Source organism: Heloderma suspectum, chromosome 4 (genome assembly GCF_057233095.1).
Source record: "Heloderma suspectum isolate Gila_16-S chromosome 4, 16-S_ref, whole genome shotgun sequence".
NCBI lineage: Eukaryota > Metazoa > Chordata > Lepidosauria > Squamata > Helodermatidae > Heloderma > Heloderma suspectum.
In genome coordinates, this window is record NC_139461.1 from 290,592,380 (window position 1) to 290,608,741 (window position 16,362).

The following is a 16,362-nucleotide window of genomic DNA, read 5'->3' on the forward strand; positions in this document are numbered from 1 at the left end:
ATGTAGAATGGTGGGGTAGAAGATTGAATAATAAATATTTCTACATAGCTCCCAAATGGAAAAGAATGACCCATTCACAACAGTAGTCACTGTGATTAACACTTTCCTTCTAGCTTTGCTAATCTAGGGTTGTAATAAGGACAACACCACCCGCCCCCATTCTCACCCAAGTTCTATCAAGTCCAAATCAAAGTTGCTGATAAATTCTAGCTAAGATCTTTTTACATGGGAGCTTACCTCTGAAGGCTCGGTAAATCTGGTTTGGACTTAACTGGAACTAAGGGGTTCCTATCCTCCAAGCAAAAGCTAAATTAGCACAGCTAAACAGATAGTATTATCACAGTGATAGCTGTTCTGAACAGGTCATTTTCTGTTCTTATATTCTATATATTTGGGAACTACATAGGAATGTCACAGATGTACTGCTGCTCCTTGAATTCTATGCCCTTTTGGCCCCAGAGTTTTACACTTTCTCCCCTCTGAACCTGTACGTGTGCATATTTATAATTTCTGCCAACCAACAGTTCATGCATCTGACAGAGTATGCTCTAGCTCATGAAAGCTTATATTACAAATGACTTACTTCTACAAGTACTACCACCACTTGAGCCAATTCAATCCACATAGGATACAGCACCCACTCTTTGGCATATTCATTTTTTGGAATACGCTATCCAGGATCCAAGGAAATTGCAAACATTGTTTCCCACAACTTGTTTCAATGTTGTCTCTTAAAGACTGGCCACCATGGTGTGTGGTAAACTGCTTTTACAACTGGTAAGAGTTGCAAAAGTAGTTTGAAATATGCCTTTGGGGAGAGGGGTGTTATTCAGGGGTGTGTGTGTGTGTGTGTGTCAAGGTCTTACTAGAATTTCCACCCCTGGACTAGCCCAACTACCTCTTTGATCCCACCTTCCCCCCACCCCACCCCCCATCAAGTCATATCAATAGGTCACAGAATCATAGAATAGTAGGGTTGGAAGGGGCCTACAAGGCCATCGAGTCCAACCCCTATTGTCACTTGCATGAAATGACTACCTGTGAATTCCTGAAAAATAGCCATAGTATGCCATGTACTTAACAATTAACAAAGAAAAGCCTCACATATTAATATTAAATGATGTCTCCCTTACCTTTGGATTACCTCCTTCCCATGTTCCCACCCCATGTTTGACAGAGAAAAGCATGGTCATGCTGGAAGACCTTTAGGATGGAACATTTGCCTGTGCCCAGCTCTGAAGGTGTTAAACACATTCTAATTAGCACTGGAAGTTCCAGTATACATCAGTTAGTTCAGTCAGCCTGACCTAGGGCAGACACAAACAGCTAAAGCATGCCTGCTGCCTCTTTTTGTATTTTCCTGTTATAGAAGGTATGGATTAGTTTCCGGTTGTTTGGTGTGCATTAGAGAGAAACAGGGCCACGATTACACAGTTCTGCATTTGAAAAAAGGTGCATTATGTGTGATAACCTCAAGACATACTGTTAAAATACTTCAGCTTTAGAAAGGCAAACTTTTTTAATACATTAAATTCAGGAAAACAATATCCATCTAAGTGAGCCTCAAGGCATGTCATCACTTAGTAACACTTTATATGTAAAAGGGGAGGGGGAGAAGAAAGAGGATGTAGGTCTGACCCCTATATGCCAGCCATCCCCAACCTGTGTTTTAGACAACTCCCAGCATTCCTGACCATTGGCCATGGTGGATGGGGCTGATGGGAGTTGAAGTTCAAAACATCTCGAGGGCACCAGATTGGGCAAGACTGCTATATGCCATTTGTTGTAGTTCACGTTACGAAGTCGAGACTGGGGAACCTACAGCCCTCTAGGTGCTGCTGGACTCCAATCCCCATCAGCCCCAGCCAGCCTGGCCAATGGTGAGGAATGATGGGAGTTATTGATCAGTTTGGAGGGCTCAGGCTCTCTACCCTCTATAGTAATTCCTTAAGGTGGTAAGGTACTCCATGTAATGCAATACAAATTAAATTTCCTTAGTTTGAGTCACTCTGTCTCATGTAACATCAAGCAACACCTAGACATATGTCTTAGAAAAAAGTGATCAGCCTCTCTGTGAACAGGAGTTGCCAAATCTAGTTTTGTAGAATAGCCTGCCATGACTAAGACTGTAATTCTTATTATACACACACAACTTCATTCCCACTTTAAAAAGCAATGTTATTTTAACAATAGTAAGATCAAGCTCTTTTAAATCCCATCAAGTGTAATTCAAAGTACAACAATGTCAATAATCCACTGTGATAATCCATCCCTTTGGGCTGTATAGCTCAGAAAAGTCAGTTTAAGAGCTAAAAACAATCTGTATTAATATATTCCAGAAGGGCATTTTTTTAATATGGTACAAAAAAGACTCAATGTTCAAGAACTTTAGGAAACCCAAGATGGGCAAGCAGTATCTAATTTCTTTCTAATGCCATGCAGAACATTGCAGCAAGGAAGCATACTAACACTATTACTATTTAAGACCAACAATGTTGGCCTATTTAAGGCCAACAATGAGCGGGCCTGGGCCCAGTGCTCTTCAACATTCTTATTAATGACTTGGAGGAGGAGGTGCAGGGAATGCTTATCAAATCTGCAGATGACACAAAATTAGCCAAGATAGATAATACCCTGAAAGACAGAAACAGAATTCAAAGTCATCCTGATAGGCTGGAGAGCTGGGCAGAAAACAGCAGAGTTAAATTAGGGATAAATGCCAAGTTCTGCACCTAGGAAAAAGAAACCAAATGCACAGTTAGTTACAAGATGGGGGATACTTGGCTCAACAATACTACAAGCAAGAAGGATCTTGGAATTGTTGCAGATCGCAAGCTGAATATGAACCAACAACATGATGTGGCTGCAAAAAAGGCAAATGCTATTTTGGGCTGCATTAGAAGTACAGCTTCCAAATCCCAGGAAGTACTAGTTCCCCTCTACTCAGCACTGGTTAGGCCTCATCTGGAGTACTGTGTCCAGTTCTGGGCACCAGAAGGATACAGACAAACTGGAAAGGGTTCAGAAGAGGACAACAAAGATGATCAGGGGACTGGAAACAAAACCCTATGAGGAGAGACTGAAAGAACTGGGCATGTTTAGCCTTGAGAACAGAAGACTGAGGGGAGACAGGATAATGCTCTTCAAGTACTTGAAAGGTTGTCACAGAGAAGAAGGCCAGGATCTCTTCTCGATCATCCGAGAGTGCAAGACACGGAATAATAGGCTCAAGTGACAGGAAGCCAGATTTTGGCTGAACATGGGCTCTCCCACACTGGAGGCATTCAAGACGAAGCTGGACAGCCATCTGTCAGGGATGCTTTGACTCAAGATTCCTGCACTGAGCAGGAGGGTGGACTCGATGGTCTTATAGGCCCCTTCTAACCCTATTATTCTATAATTCTATGCACTGAGTGCCAGAATCTTTCCCAAAGAGGAAAAACAGGTTGAAATTCCTGATTATTGTTACCCACCCTGCACCCCATACGGTAGACCAGCTATAAGAATCGATAAATTTGGTCCAACCTCTGTTTTGCCAAATCAGTATACACATTCAAATACATCCTCTGGGACCACGTTACTGGGATTATAAACCAGGTAGTGTATTTTATGACTGAATGTTATTCCAGATCAAGATCTCACTCCCCATGGAAAACTAGCCTATCAGGGAGAGGGTTTCAGCCTAGCGTTTTCCATATGCAGGGAGGATTTTGGTTTTGTGTAGGAAAAAATACAAATACATGATCTCCCCACCTGCAGTCCTAGATGGTTTATTCCCATAGTTCTGTACCACTTCATTCATTTGAATGTGTCAACTGGCTCTTCATCAAATCTAAAATAGATCTGACAAACAACTGTATGGTTTTAATTAAGAACCAAGTGATCAGAGGACCCACAGAATGAATTTGCTGCTAGATTACATCACATCACGCGGCAAGTGAGGAAATCAAGCATTTGAATCAAAGGCTTCACCTCAAGCATTCAAATATTTGATTGGAGTTTGAAGCAGTCCTATCCAATCCATGGCTGGCCCTATCACTAGGCAGAGAGGTGTAACTGCAGATGCTGGAGGGGGCAGAGGTGGAAGCCCTTCCCACCAATCCCAGCCCCCAGCTCCCTAAGCCAGCAGGCCCTAAATAAGCATGCTGCCCTCAGGTACAATGGAGGATCATGTACTGTCACCAGGATTGAAGTAAGATTCAACTGCCAATCCAGTCAGCTTCTGTTTGTGGAATGGGGGTAGGTAGAAGGGGCTATCTTGCTCTTCACCTCAGGCAGCAAAATATCTTGAGCTAGACCAGCCAGCGGCATATTCATCATGTGGGCCTATTGCTGATCAAGAGCAGAATGGTATGCTTTCGCACAATATATGGAAGACAATTGGGAATTCCTACCACTGCAGCATTCTGAATAATCAAGACACACACACTTGGGCTAGCAAATACAAAACCCAAGACAGAAGAAAGTTGAAAGCAGATCTAGTCGGTAGCTAGAATGTCTGCACAACATTTCTCTCTCTGGATGATGAACACAGAGCCCAATTTAATATTTTAAATATTATCTGCAGCTCCAGAATATTATTCTGATTCAATGCAAGTATTTATTTATTTATTTATTACATTTATATCCCACCTTATTTCCTCGTTAAGGAACCCAAGGCAGCGTACACAACACTCCTCCTCTCCATTTTATCCTCACAACAACAACCCTGTGAGGTAGGTTGGGCTGAGAGGTCACCCAGTGAGCTTCCATGGCTGAGTGAGGACTAGAACCCGGATCTCCCGACTCCCAGTCCTACACTCTAGCCACTACACCACACTGGCTCTCAGTAAAAACTAAAGCTATTACAAAGATTTCACTAAAAAAGGCTACATGAAATAACCCCCCAAATAATTATAACCGCTAACCTGATTCAATACTGCAGTGCAACTAATATTTAACAATTTAGTTGGTTTGTTCTTTTAAGGGACTGCTCTAGCTATCCCATCAATACATCAAACATATGATGCTGGATAATGGAGCAATAATAGACTTTCATGTTTTTTGACCAAATGATGTACATTCATTAAAATGTTCGCTCCTTGCCTTGCCCAGTATATAGGCTACAAGGGTTTTAACAGACTGCTTGCTTCCAAGTCATATAGTTCTAGTCACTCAGCCTTAACTAGTATAAAAAAATAGTTGGTTAAACAAGCAAGAACATGATATTCAAGACATCTGTGTAGTTCAGGAGCCCAATTATCCTTGAAAACAAGGTCCAAATAAGATTTCCTATTGGATAAAATGATTTACAGCACTAAATAGCTGCTATGTGACCAAATACATTTGAGTGTCATGTAAAAAATATGTTGCAACATATTTGGTTTTGTTCCAAGCTCCCTTTCTAGTTTCCTTTGTGACACCTACAAGCAAGTTGTATTCACCATAAAGGCAATGCAATAAGGTGCTGATTTGCATTTTAAAGTACAGGTTTACATAATATAACAGTTGAGGAGAACTAAACTATATCTTCTTCTCCCTTATATATAGGGTGGGGAGAAGCAACACAAAAGTGGCTACTGGCTGCCATCAGTCCCCAACCCGAGATTTCTTGTGCAAGGTCACAGCCTCCAAAGAAGAAATCCGTATTTTTAGGAAGCCAGTCCAACACTTACATTTTTGTAAGTTTCTATCCCTCATGATTTACAGAACACCAGGAAAGTTTGTCTGAACCAAATCTAGAAGTACGCTAACAGAGCATTCCTAGCCATGTCTACTCAAAGTCCTGTTTTCAATGAGATTTACTCTCATGTATGCATGTGGGATTGCAGCACAGATATGTCTTGATTGCGAACTGTATGATTTCTAAGCCCAGCTTATTATGTTGATCAGGCCAAATGGCTAAGAGTCTCATCTGACAAAAAATTATTTGTCACATTATCCAACATGCTAGGACTGATTTCCTGAAAAGTAGAATGCCTGCATGTGCAAATGTGCACTAACTCAAGTCAGTGTTGGAAAAAATTAAATAGTTTTATTTTTCACACACACTAACAGGCAAAACTAAGTGCTATTTGCTGGCCTCTTTTTCTGTGTCATCTGAGGATGCCAAACAAAAGCTGCTGATATGGTTGATGTGAACAGTTCACAGAGGTTGAAAAACGAGAAATTTCTATTCTTGGAGTTCTTCCAATCCTTGGACAGACCAAAGGATGCCTCGCTTGAAGCAAGATGTTCTTTAACTTTATTATGAACCAATCTTTTAAAAAGTAAGGCAAGAATTCAACTAACTGCTGGTCAACTACAAAACAGACTTTAAGAACAGCCACATGTGGTGCCAGACTGGGAACAGGAACAAAAATAGGAGAAGTGCACCAGCTCACTAGTTTTGGGCTAGTAAATCTCAATTTACAATTAAGCCACATTTACACACGCAAGCTGTATGGACTGCTCACCCCTCACCCCCGTTCTAAGATCCATAACCTCTGTAAGCCCACATTTACACAAGCATGGTTTCCCCCAATTTAAATCAGCACTTAAAAATCTGACAAGATCCTCCATCCTTTCATTTTTATACTTTTTCCTGTATTACTTCACTGCTAATGTTTATTTGCTGGAGGCTTGCATAAGGTTTAGTGTCATTAAAAGTGCTAAAAAGATGTTCATTATGAATAAATATCTTTTATGCCAAAGGCGTAGCAAATGTAATTATGTGAAGTGGGGTAGGGGGAAGGACCAATTGTATTGGACTCCTGATGTTCTAATCAAGTGAATGAGAATAAAGGAGGACTTGTAAGCCTAGTAATGGCAGCCCTGCTGTGGCAGAAATTTTGCTGATTTTCTACATTTAAATAGAAGGCTGAACTGGAAAGGATGACATGAGATAAATAAGTAAATGACAGTCCAATAGCCTTAGTTATTTAATCATCCTGAATCTCTGTGGAAGCAAGTAAACTCAAAGGTCAAGCTTTTCTTTCAAATTTGCCTAAAGATAGGAAAGCTTAGTCATTTTAACTATAGGTAAAGGGCAGAGAGAAACCATTCCCTCCCATGTATGTTAGCAAAAGAGTTTTGTTTTGGGGCAAGCATAACATTTCTGCATACTTGCATAAAAATAGTGGGTTGTCTTCTACTTTTAGATATTTTTAAAAATTAGACCATATTTATTACTACTTCCTTGACTATAAAGCTTAATTACAAAGTCTCAGTCTTACACAGCAATTATCATACTGAAAGCCAAATGAGGTATATAATTCCCTTTCCAACTCTTATTTTTTCTAGGCAACCAATGCAATAATTTGCACCTTGATCCTGAACATACTACTTGGACATATGCTAAACTAATAGCAGTGGGACTTACTTTCAAATAACGTGATTGGGATAAAAGACATGCTTTTCACTTTGATCTTGTACATATAGTGGGTAAATAAATCTTAAACAAATGCAATTATATAGATGGATGCAAGGTATAACAAAACTCTTAAGTAATGCAGATCTGTTGTATGGGAGGTTGAGAGTTTGATAAAGAAGCCCCAAGATGAAACAAACCAATGTAAAAGGGTAGTGAAGAGCACCTTCTTTTTTTCAGCCATATCCCCACCCCCATGCCTTCCCATTTGCCACCAAAACAAAGGAGATATTCCAAGCCATCCATAGCTCTCCATCTCGTATCGAATGCAATTTCTGTTGAAGGAGTCAGTAGCCACCCTCTTAAAACCCTATAAATATTAGCCATCCTTCATGATTCCACTTTTTTGGGTTAGCTACAAATGTATAAATAACAGAGCTTAATTAAAACAAATCCAGGAAATGGCTCCTCATCCACTCTAAAATGAGTTACCATTAAGAAATTAACTAGTTTTTAAAACACACACACACCACAACTAGAAAATCCCAACGTCTATAGATCATGAAAAAGTTATTTATGTTGAACCTTCATAGAAAAAGACACTCGCACTTTAAAGTATGCATGCTATATACAGAACTTGGGGGGAAATTATTCAGCTGTGGCCTCTATTTCCTTTAAGACAACATGGATGAACTTCAGGAAAAAGAGCTCCTCAGTTGGTCAATTTAAAGTCAATTCTTTCTTAAAGGGGACATTCAGTGTTGTAGTTGTGCTTCACATAGAATTTCCAGAGACACACGTACCAAAAATAAGACTTGTTTCTCAGCAAGAATAGTCAGCTGCCATTAAAGCCACACCTTAAAAAGTTCTTACCACACAGCAACCAAGCAAGTACAAACTAGTGGTAATTTTTTTCAGTTAAAAAGGCAGCACAGTTAAAAGTTAGGATCATTCGATATTTTAACACTGCATCTTTTAAAAAGGCAGAAATATGCACCATTGTGTTTTTGATAAGCTCTAAATACCAGGGTTATTTTGTTTTTGTTTTTTAAACAAGTGTAGTCTAACAACCTTTCACAGGAATATAAATATTTAACATTTAAACCTGACAACACAGCACTAAAAGATAAAATGCCTTCCTGCTAAGAGCAATAGTGCCTCAGAACTGGAAGGCAGCTGTTGTTCCCCTGCCTTCTCTTTTGTTGCACCTAATCTCATGTCAAGTCATTCAACCAGCTCCAAAGCAATGAAGACATAATTGAATCAACCTTATACAAAAAAAAAAATCAGATCTACTGTTCTTAAATAGCGATATGCACACATTAATTATTCCAAACAAGCTAACACTATCCTTTCAAAAAAAACACAACACCACCAAAACAAACACCCTCAGTGAAACTGAAATCAACAACTCTTGGACTTTGCAGAAGAGAATATAATTAGATAGGTCAGATCAATAGTCACTATCTTCTCAAGTACAGCTGTTATGCATGATCATAACTTGAAATAAAGCCTCAGGAGTCCCATCATTTCAAGAAAGCCACGGGAATTCTCTCCCCTCCCCCCAGGAGATTCTTTTAAAACCTGAAACATACATTTTAGAATTCTCTGGAGCGCAAGGGAGTTCTTCATATTAAGAACAAGTAACTGATGACCCATCACAAGCTGGCATTCCAACTGCAGATGTTAAATACTGACTCATCAATTCACATAAAACTAGTGCGTGTGGGGGGGAGAATCAAACTCCACCCACTTTCCCTCCCCCACCTCCAAAGAAAGCAGTTCAACCTACTTATTTAAGCCAGACCTTTCATGTCTCCCAAGAAAACATCTAATCATGAGCACCATCATACCATTTTTTTAAAAAAAGGGATTTCAAGTCCCAAATCTTCAGAAGACCTCCTGAAGTGTAATAAAACATGGCGAGAAAACATTTGCAAGCCATTGTTGTAAGCACTGTGCTCAGATACCTTTGCACACAAAAACAGCGCCAGTAGAATGTAAGCAGTGGTCAGCAAGTCAATGCCTGCTATTCAATTCGTAGTTAGGCGTTTTATTTCTCTGCCTTCCTGATCATATCAGGGAAATCTTTTCAAGGCCTAATACACTGTGAAGAATGATATGAGGTGCCTCTCTCCCCCCCTTGCATTTTTGAAACTGTGTTATTTCCTTCTGTTCCTTCACATACAGAAACTTCCCTTTTCACATTCTTCTGTAAAAGATTTCACTTCATCTACAGACTTAAGTTCCTATTTCTGCTTTTCACTGCATACTAGATTCTTTCTTCTGCTAACCCCCCCCCTTCTATGAAGCAAGAAAAGTGGAATATATTTTAAAGCTTTCAAGGTCACTCTGGAAAGGACAGCTTTAAAAACACACACAGCACAACTAGCTCTTTCTGTTTTTTTCTTTGTGAATACTCCTTCTGAACAACAAAACCTAAGTTATTTTGACATCGAAACGCCCTTCAGCAAGAAGCCCAGTATAGAAATTTTGCTGCCTATTACTTCAAAAACTTACACTTCCATTCTGATACTCACAAGGAGATTCACACATAGAATATTGGGGGGGGGGGGGCGAGCGGGAGCTCATGGGATTGCATGTCGAAAGACTGCTTTTGACTGTGGGATTTCTGCAACTCAAATAAACAAAACCCAAACACACCCCAAATGAAGATTAGCTAAAAATTAATATCTCCCCATATATAGGTAAGGTATCAGTATACGGAAGTGGAATCACATTGCCACTCTTGATTAATTTTGTATTCTTTTCCTCTCCTAGCGAAGTCTATTGTTGTTGCAAGAGCCAAGTAGGTAGTTTATTTTAAAAGAGCTCCCACACACACACTTTTAAAATAATCTCTAGTGTCTTTATATCTTTTAACACATACACACTCGGGAGCAGATTAAATTCTGCAAAAGAAGCATTCAAAAATGAAACTGACAAAACGGATCAATAAACTTTTCATTAGCAAATCTGACCCCCACCCTCTCCCCAACCTTGAGCCAAACACATTACAAACCTTGCTTCCAGGAACATCCCTGACTCACAAAGAGATCCTCCCTCCTCCTCCTTTCTTCCTTCCCTTCCCCGGCTTTAAGATCGACATATTGAGTATTGAAAACAAATACCTATGTATATATCATGGAAGTTTCACAAACATCGACTTGGAAGGGGGGAGGAGGGGGGGGGAGAGAGACTGCAGGCAGAATAGACGAGGCAGAAATCACACACACGCCAGAAGTTTAGAGGAAGCAGGGAAGCTATTCTTCGTCTTCCTTACCTATCTCCCTCCCACTTTGCGGGGGGGGGGGGGAGGCTTGGAAAGAAAGAGGAAGAAACCTCGCATAACGAAGAGACCTTTAAACGAGGTGGGTATTTTGGAAAGGGCTCCTTTACCTGCTGCTGATCCTGCTCTGCCTAGCGGCGGTGGCTGGTGGTGGAGGAAGAAGATAAAACTGACACAACAGGAGTTGCTGCGTTTGAATGAGAAAGAGAGGGAGGAGGGATACTTGAGGGAGGGGGAGGAGGAGGAGGAAGGAGGGCTATTGGGAGTTTTTGAGGCTGGTTGCGTGAGCTACTGACACACACACACACACCTGATCCTGTTGGCTTCTCTCTTCCTGACACCATGGGGGGGGGGGTGGAAGAAAAGAGATGCATTTCCCAATAAGATGCATAAGAGGAAAGAACATTCTAGGATGCTATAATAAGGACACAGGCAGAAGACAATCTTGGAAAGGATGAGGGCAAGAAGGTGGATGCCCTTCTGTACGTGTAAACAAACGTCCGTTTAATTCAACGGGGTAGAAATTGTTTTTGTATTATAAATGTTTATATCCCGCCTTTTAAACTCGAGAGTGCTCCCAAGGCGGCTTACAAAAGTAATCAAAGAATAAAACGAACACACAAGCACAGTCATGCTAGACTATCGATTAAAAAACGCCCCTTCCTGCCCACTCCACGCCCCGTTCATCCAGCCGCAAGGGTCGCTCTCCTCCCAATAACCCCGACACAATTTCAGGGTGGGATTCTGAATCTCTCATACAATTTACAACTGCGACTGCATCTGCCCGTATTCTTCTGTCCCTCCCCTTCTTGTCCCCGGAACTCCACCCTACCCCATAAAGCTTTAGACTGTAGGGACTTTTCTATGGTATTCTGTAAGGCGCATTGTCTTATTAGGGCCAAATCAAATATTATCTAACAGGTACGGGGTGCCCCCCCCATTTTTACTGTAGAGGATAGGCACCCCCCCCAATCCAGATCAGGGCCCCAGTGTGTGTGGGGGTGAGGTGGGGGGGTTTATAGGCCTTTAAATAACAGCGTGGTCTCAGGCACGTGCAGTCAAGAGTACACTCCACTGAATTCAATTAGGGCGTACTCCCGAGTAAGTGGGGTGCAACCTGAGTGGGATCCATTTCTGTCCTATGAACTCGCGCTCCCCTTTCAAAGAGGTATTATTATTCCTCCTAAACCCTCCCTTGAACAACAAAGAGGATTATAAACCCCTAACACAAAGTACCAACTCATATGGAACCCCCCACCCCCTACACACACACACACACACACCCCAGAGTGGGTTTAAGGCTCCTTAAGCCCCCTTACCTAGTGGGGTTTCCTTTTGAGTAGACACGTAAACGACTGCGCTGTTAGTGACCTTAAAGAAGAAGGGAATATTGTTTTATCCATGGAGACCCGCTGAGGGGGGGGGGAGAATGAGCGCCCCTCCCCTAATTTGGAAGGGGCAACCGTCCCCCTCCAAAAAAGGAGGCGCACACAGTCCCACTGTGGAGGATGGGGGTCCATTCCCCACTCCTCACAAGGAGTCAGCCCCTTCTCAGGATGGGCGACGTACACACTGGCGCACACCTACCCTTCACTATAGGATTATAGGTACCCTTGCAGGCGTATATAGAGCGGCTCATCCTAGCTGGGGGCGCTTTCCGACTCGCCTCGGGTTGGCCCCGTTTGCTCTACAAGGGCCGGGCCGGGCCGGGCCTGTTCCCGCCCCCGCGAAGCTCTCGCCGCGGGGCCTGTCCTCCTTTACCCCCTTGCCCTTCCTTCCCTACCCCGCAGGGCTCCTCCCCCGCCGCCTCACGGGGCGCCAGCCGCAGCAGCGAGGAAGGCGGGAAGCGGAGGCCCGGCTGGCCCGGCAGGTTTGAAGAGTTAAAAACACTCCGACGTGCCCAGATACATGAGGGTGGTGGGGTTTGTGGAGGCCATTTCCGGTGGGCCGGGGCGTGTGCATATGTGTTAAAATGGTGGCGAGGGAGAGCTGGGGGCCTGGTGAGCCTGGTTAGCAGGGCTTGGTGAAATGGGAACTCGGCGTTTGTTTCGGGCGGGGAGCGGTTGATGAAAACGTCTATGGGGTGAGGATTTAGAGGGCTTGGAGAGCCCTTAAATAAAGCAAACGCCAGTTCTCTTATTTCACCACCCCCTGCACTGATAGATTTGAGAAAGGGGAAAGGTGTCCCATCCCCCCCCCCTTTTTTCCAGACATAGAAAGTCGTAATGAGGAAACGGGGAAGTGAGAAAGTTATGGGGCTAAGAAAGAGGCTTTCTATATGAACAAGGGCTTAGTTCGGGGACATAAGCGGGTTTGATAGAGGCTTCACATTTTATGCTTTTACCTTCCCCACCATTTAAATTGGCCTTTCCTCCACAGAGCTCATGGAGGTGTACTTGGGACTAGTGCCTTATGGCCTCACAACTAATCTTGTGTGATGGGTTAAAGTGGAGAGTTAGTGATTGACTGGACTAAGGTCACCTGTCCAGCTGAGCGTGGATTTGAGCTTGAACATGTTGTCTGCAACCCTCTGGCTCTCTGATACAGAATACATTTAACTGAAATGTAAGGGTTACTGACATAATGCAAACAACCCTGTAAGGTAGGCCAGCGTTACTGTTTCTAAGTAGCAGGTGATGTCCTGAAGCTGAGTGATTGGAGCATGGTTGAAATGAAATTTGAACTCTGGACTTTCAAGATGACACTTTATTTGCATAAATTCTGTATTCAAGTGTTTGTAATATTTATTTGTTACGTGTTCATCCCACCCTTCCTCTAAGGAGCTCAGGGTGCTATAAGTGGTTGTCCCTCATCCATTTGATACTCACAACCACCCTGTGAGGGAAGTTAGTGACACCAGCTGCAAATCTACACACATTTCACGGGGAGTAAGTCCCATTGATCTCAGGAGGACTTACTGCTGAGTTGAAATGCATAGGATAGCTCTGCAAGTGAGCTTAATGATTAAGTGGGAATTTGAACCCAGGACTCCCTAACTCCAACACTTTCACATCTATACCATGGTTAATGGTGCTGGGATGGGGAAGTGATTTAGATTAGGGAAATAACTAGGCAACACACAAACATACAGAGAAGGGGTAGGGGAAGAGAAAGCGAGTAGACAGACAATGGATGCTAGAAACTAAACTGGAACAGAGAGGGATACTCCAGTTAGAGGTACAAGGAGATTAGCAAGAACCAGAGAAGGGACACAAAGGGTTATGCAGAATTGAGGGGCTACCCTAGCATTGGTGGAGGAAGACAGGAGGATGGACTAAATGGGGACCTGATAGGGTAGGAAGGATGTGTTTTTCTTATTTTTACAGGCAGTGGAGAACAGAAGAGAATGAGGCACAGAAGAAAGAGATGGGGAAATAATGGTAGGAGCTGTGGTGGTGGTGAGGGTGAAGTTTTGTCATTTTTTCCCTGCCCAGATAATTTGGCCAAAGAGAGCAGATCACTTAATTACATTTATATCCCACCCTTTTTCCTCAAGGGGCCCAAGGCGGCATACCGAATCCTCCTCTCCATTTTATCCTCACAACAATAACCCTGTGAGGTAGGCTGGGTTGAGAGTCTGCGACTGGTCCAAAGTCACCCAGTGAACTTCCATGGCCAAGTGGGGACTAGAACCCGGATCTCCCGACTCCCAGTCCAACACTCTAGACCTGAGTTGCATAGGGCCAGAGCTACTGTACCTCCAATGGGAATCAAAATAATAGCTCTCTCAATATTGCTTTGGAACTGGGCCTATTAGGGAGCAATCCTATGGCCACTAGACAGCGGCTAGATGGCCATAGGATATTTTGTTATCTGGGAACTGACCTCCCCCCTCTTCCACACTTCCTTGGAGGCAGCGCGGAACAGCCCCATCCTCCGCACTCACAAGAGGAGTGCAGAGTGGCAAAAAAGAGGCATGGCGGGGGCGTGTTCCAGGATGGGGAGGGCAGAACTGCCTGTATGACACATCCTATGTGTCATACAGCAGCCTCCTTCCCTGCTTCTTCCTCCCGTGGCTAGACAGCCGCAATTGGCTGTCTAGCCGAAAATGCAAGGCAGGAGAAGCATGGAGGGAATGATCCCCTCCGTACTTCTCCTGCCCAGTTTGGACAGGCGGTCGCCTCCCGAGTTCAGAGGCAGCTGCCTATCTGGATAGGATAGTGCCCTTAACAACACTTAAGTTGTTTCTTTCTAATCCTAAATTCATTTTTAGAGAATGTTTAAATATCTTCTTTAAACAGTGAAGACACTAGAACTAAATGATGTTTTGTTTCTTTTTCCTGACTTCCTTGGTCATATTTAGGTAGACATATGCAGAAAATACTACAGAATTCTGTTAATCTGAAATAATAGGAATTGCTTTGTTTTGATCTATCATTCTAGACTAGTAGAGTTTATGAGGACTGAACAAATAGCAGATGAGCATTTTTGAAGAGCTATGTTTTACCATGTTTGGGGGCCCAGCACTGTAACTTTCTGTGTCAAACTTGTAAGATTCCAAGAAATAATACCACATTTATTACAGTACATAAGAAGAGCCATGCTGGATCAGACCAAGGGTCCATCTAGTCCAGCATTCTGTTCACACAGTAGCCAACCAGCTGTCGACCAGGAATCCATAAGCAGGACATGAACGCAACAGCACCCAGGTTTTCATGAACTGGTGTACAAAGCCTCACTGCCTCTGGTACTGGAGGTAGCACATAGCCATCAAGACTAGTGGCCATTGGTAGCCTTTTCCTCCAGGAATTTGTCTACCCCCTTTTAAAGCCATCCAAATTGGTGGCCATTACTACATCCTGTGGTTGTGAATTCCATAGCTTAGCTATGCACTATGTGAAGATTCCTTTTATCTGTCCTGAATCTCCCACCAATCAGCTTCATAGGATGACCCCAGGTTCTAGTATTTTGAGAGAGGGAGAAAAATGTCTCCCTATCCGCATTCTCCACACCAGACATAATTTTGTAGACCTCTATCATGTCTCCCCTTACCCTCCTTTTTTCCAAGCTAAACAATCCCAGCTGTTGCAATCTTCTCTGATAGGGGAGATGCTCCAGCCTCTTGTTCATTTTAAGGTGCAATCCTATGCTTGTTTAAACAGAAAAAGTCCTAAAGCCAGCATGGCTGGCTGGGAAATGCTGGGAGTTGTAGAGCTTTTTTCTGTCTAAACATGCATAGGATTGCACCTTTAGTTGCCCTTTTCTGCACTTTCTCTAGCTTCACAATATCCTTTTTTAGGTGTGGTGACCAGAACTGTACACAGTATTCTAAGTGTGGTTGCACCACAGACTTGTATAAAGGTAGTATGATATTGTCAGTTTTATTCTCAATTCCTTTTCTAATTATGCTTAACATGGAGTTTGCCGTTTTTACACACTGGGTGCACACTGCGTTGACATTTTCATCAAGCTGTCCACTAAAACTCCAAGATCTCTTTCTTGGGTAGTCACCGCTAGCTCAGATCCCATCAGGCTATACTTGAAGTTGGGATTTTTTGCCCCAATGTGCATCGGTTTACACTTGCTTACATTGAACCACATTTGCCATTTAGATGCCCATTCTCAATAATATTTTTCCAGATGTGCTGGGAATGAAACAAAAGAGTTAAGGCAGGCATTTTCCTGATGGCTGGATAGCCTTTGGCCCAAAACTACACTGATGTGGGCAGGTCTACACATTTAAATGGATCTACCAGTTTGCATTTTAAAGGGACAAGCTGGTAGATTATTTGTGCTGAACCTTTTC

At 42.7% G+C, this 16,362-nt stretch overlaps 1 protein-coding gene and 1 long non-coding RNA gene across 8 annotated transcripts in view; one reads left to right on the top strand and one right to left on the bottom strand.

Moving 5' to 3' along the window:
- The window catches only part of ZNF217 (zinc finger protein 217), a 38,563-nt gene extending 26,166 nt beyond the window's left edge, over positions 1-12,397 (bottom strand). Inside the window, exon 1 of one of the 7 annotated variants that reach the window (XM_084854173.1) lies at positions 11,936-12,397. The gene's annotated coding sequence lies outside the window, so the exon portion shown is untranslated. Of the gene's footprint in view, positions 1-8,922; positions 9,028-10,349; positions 10,575-10,726; positions 10,819-11,935 lie in introns of those variants that run through there. The other 6 variants (XM_084854171.1, XM_084854169.1, XM_084854175.1 and 3 more) reach the window with 6 other exon arrangements.
- A 30-nt stretch (positions 12,398-12,427) lies between these two features.
- Positions 12,428-16,362, top strand: part of LOC146348861 (uncharacterized) — a 72,777-nt gene continuing 68,842 nt past the window's right edge. The window contains exon 1 of the long non-coding RNA XR_014790742.1: positions 12,428-12,486. This is a non-coding gene — a long non-coding RNA (uncharacterized LOC146348861). The remainder of the gene's footprint in view (positions 12,487-16,362) is intronic.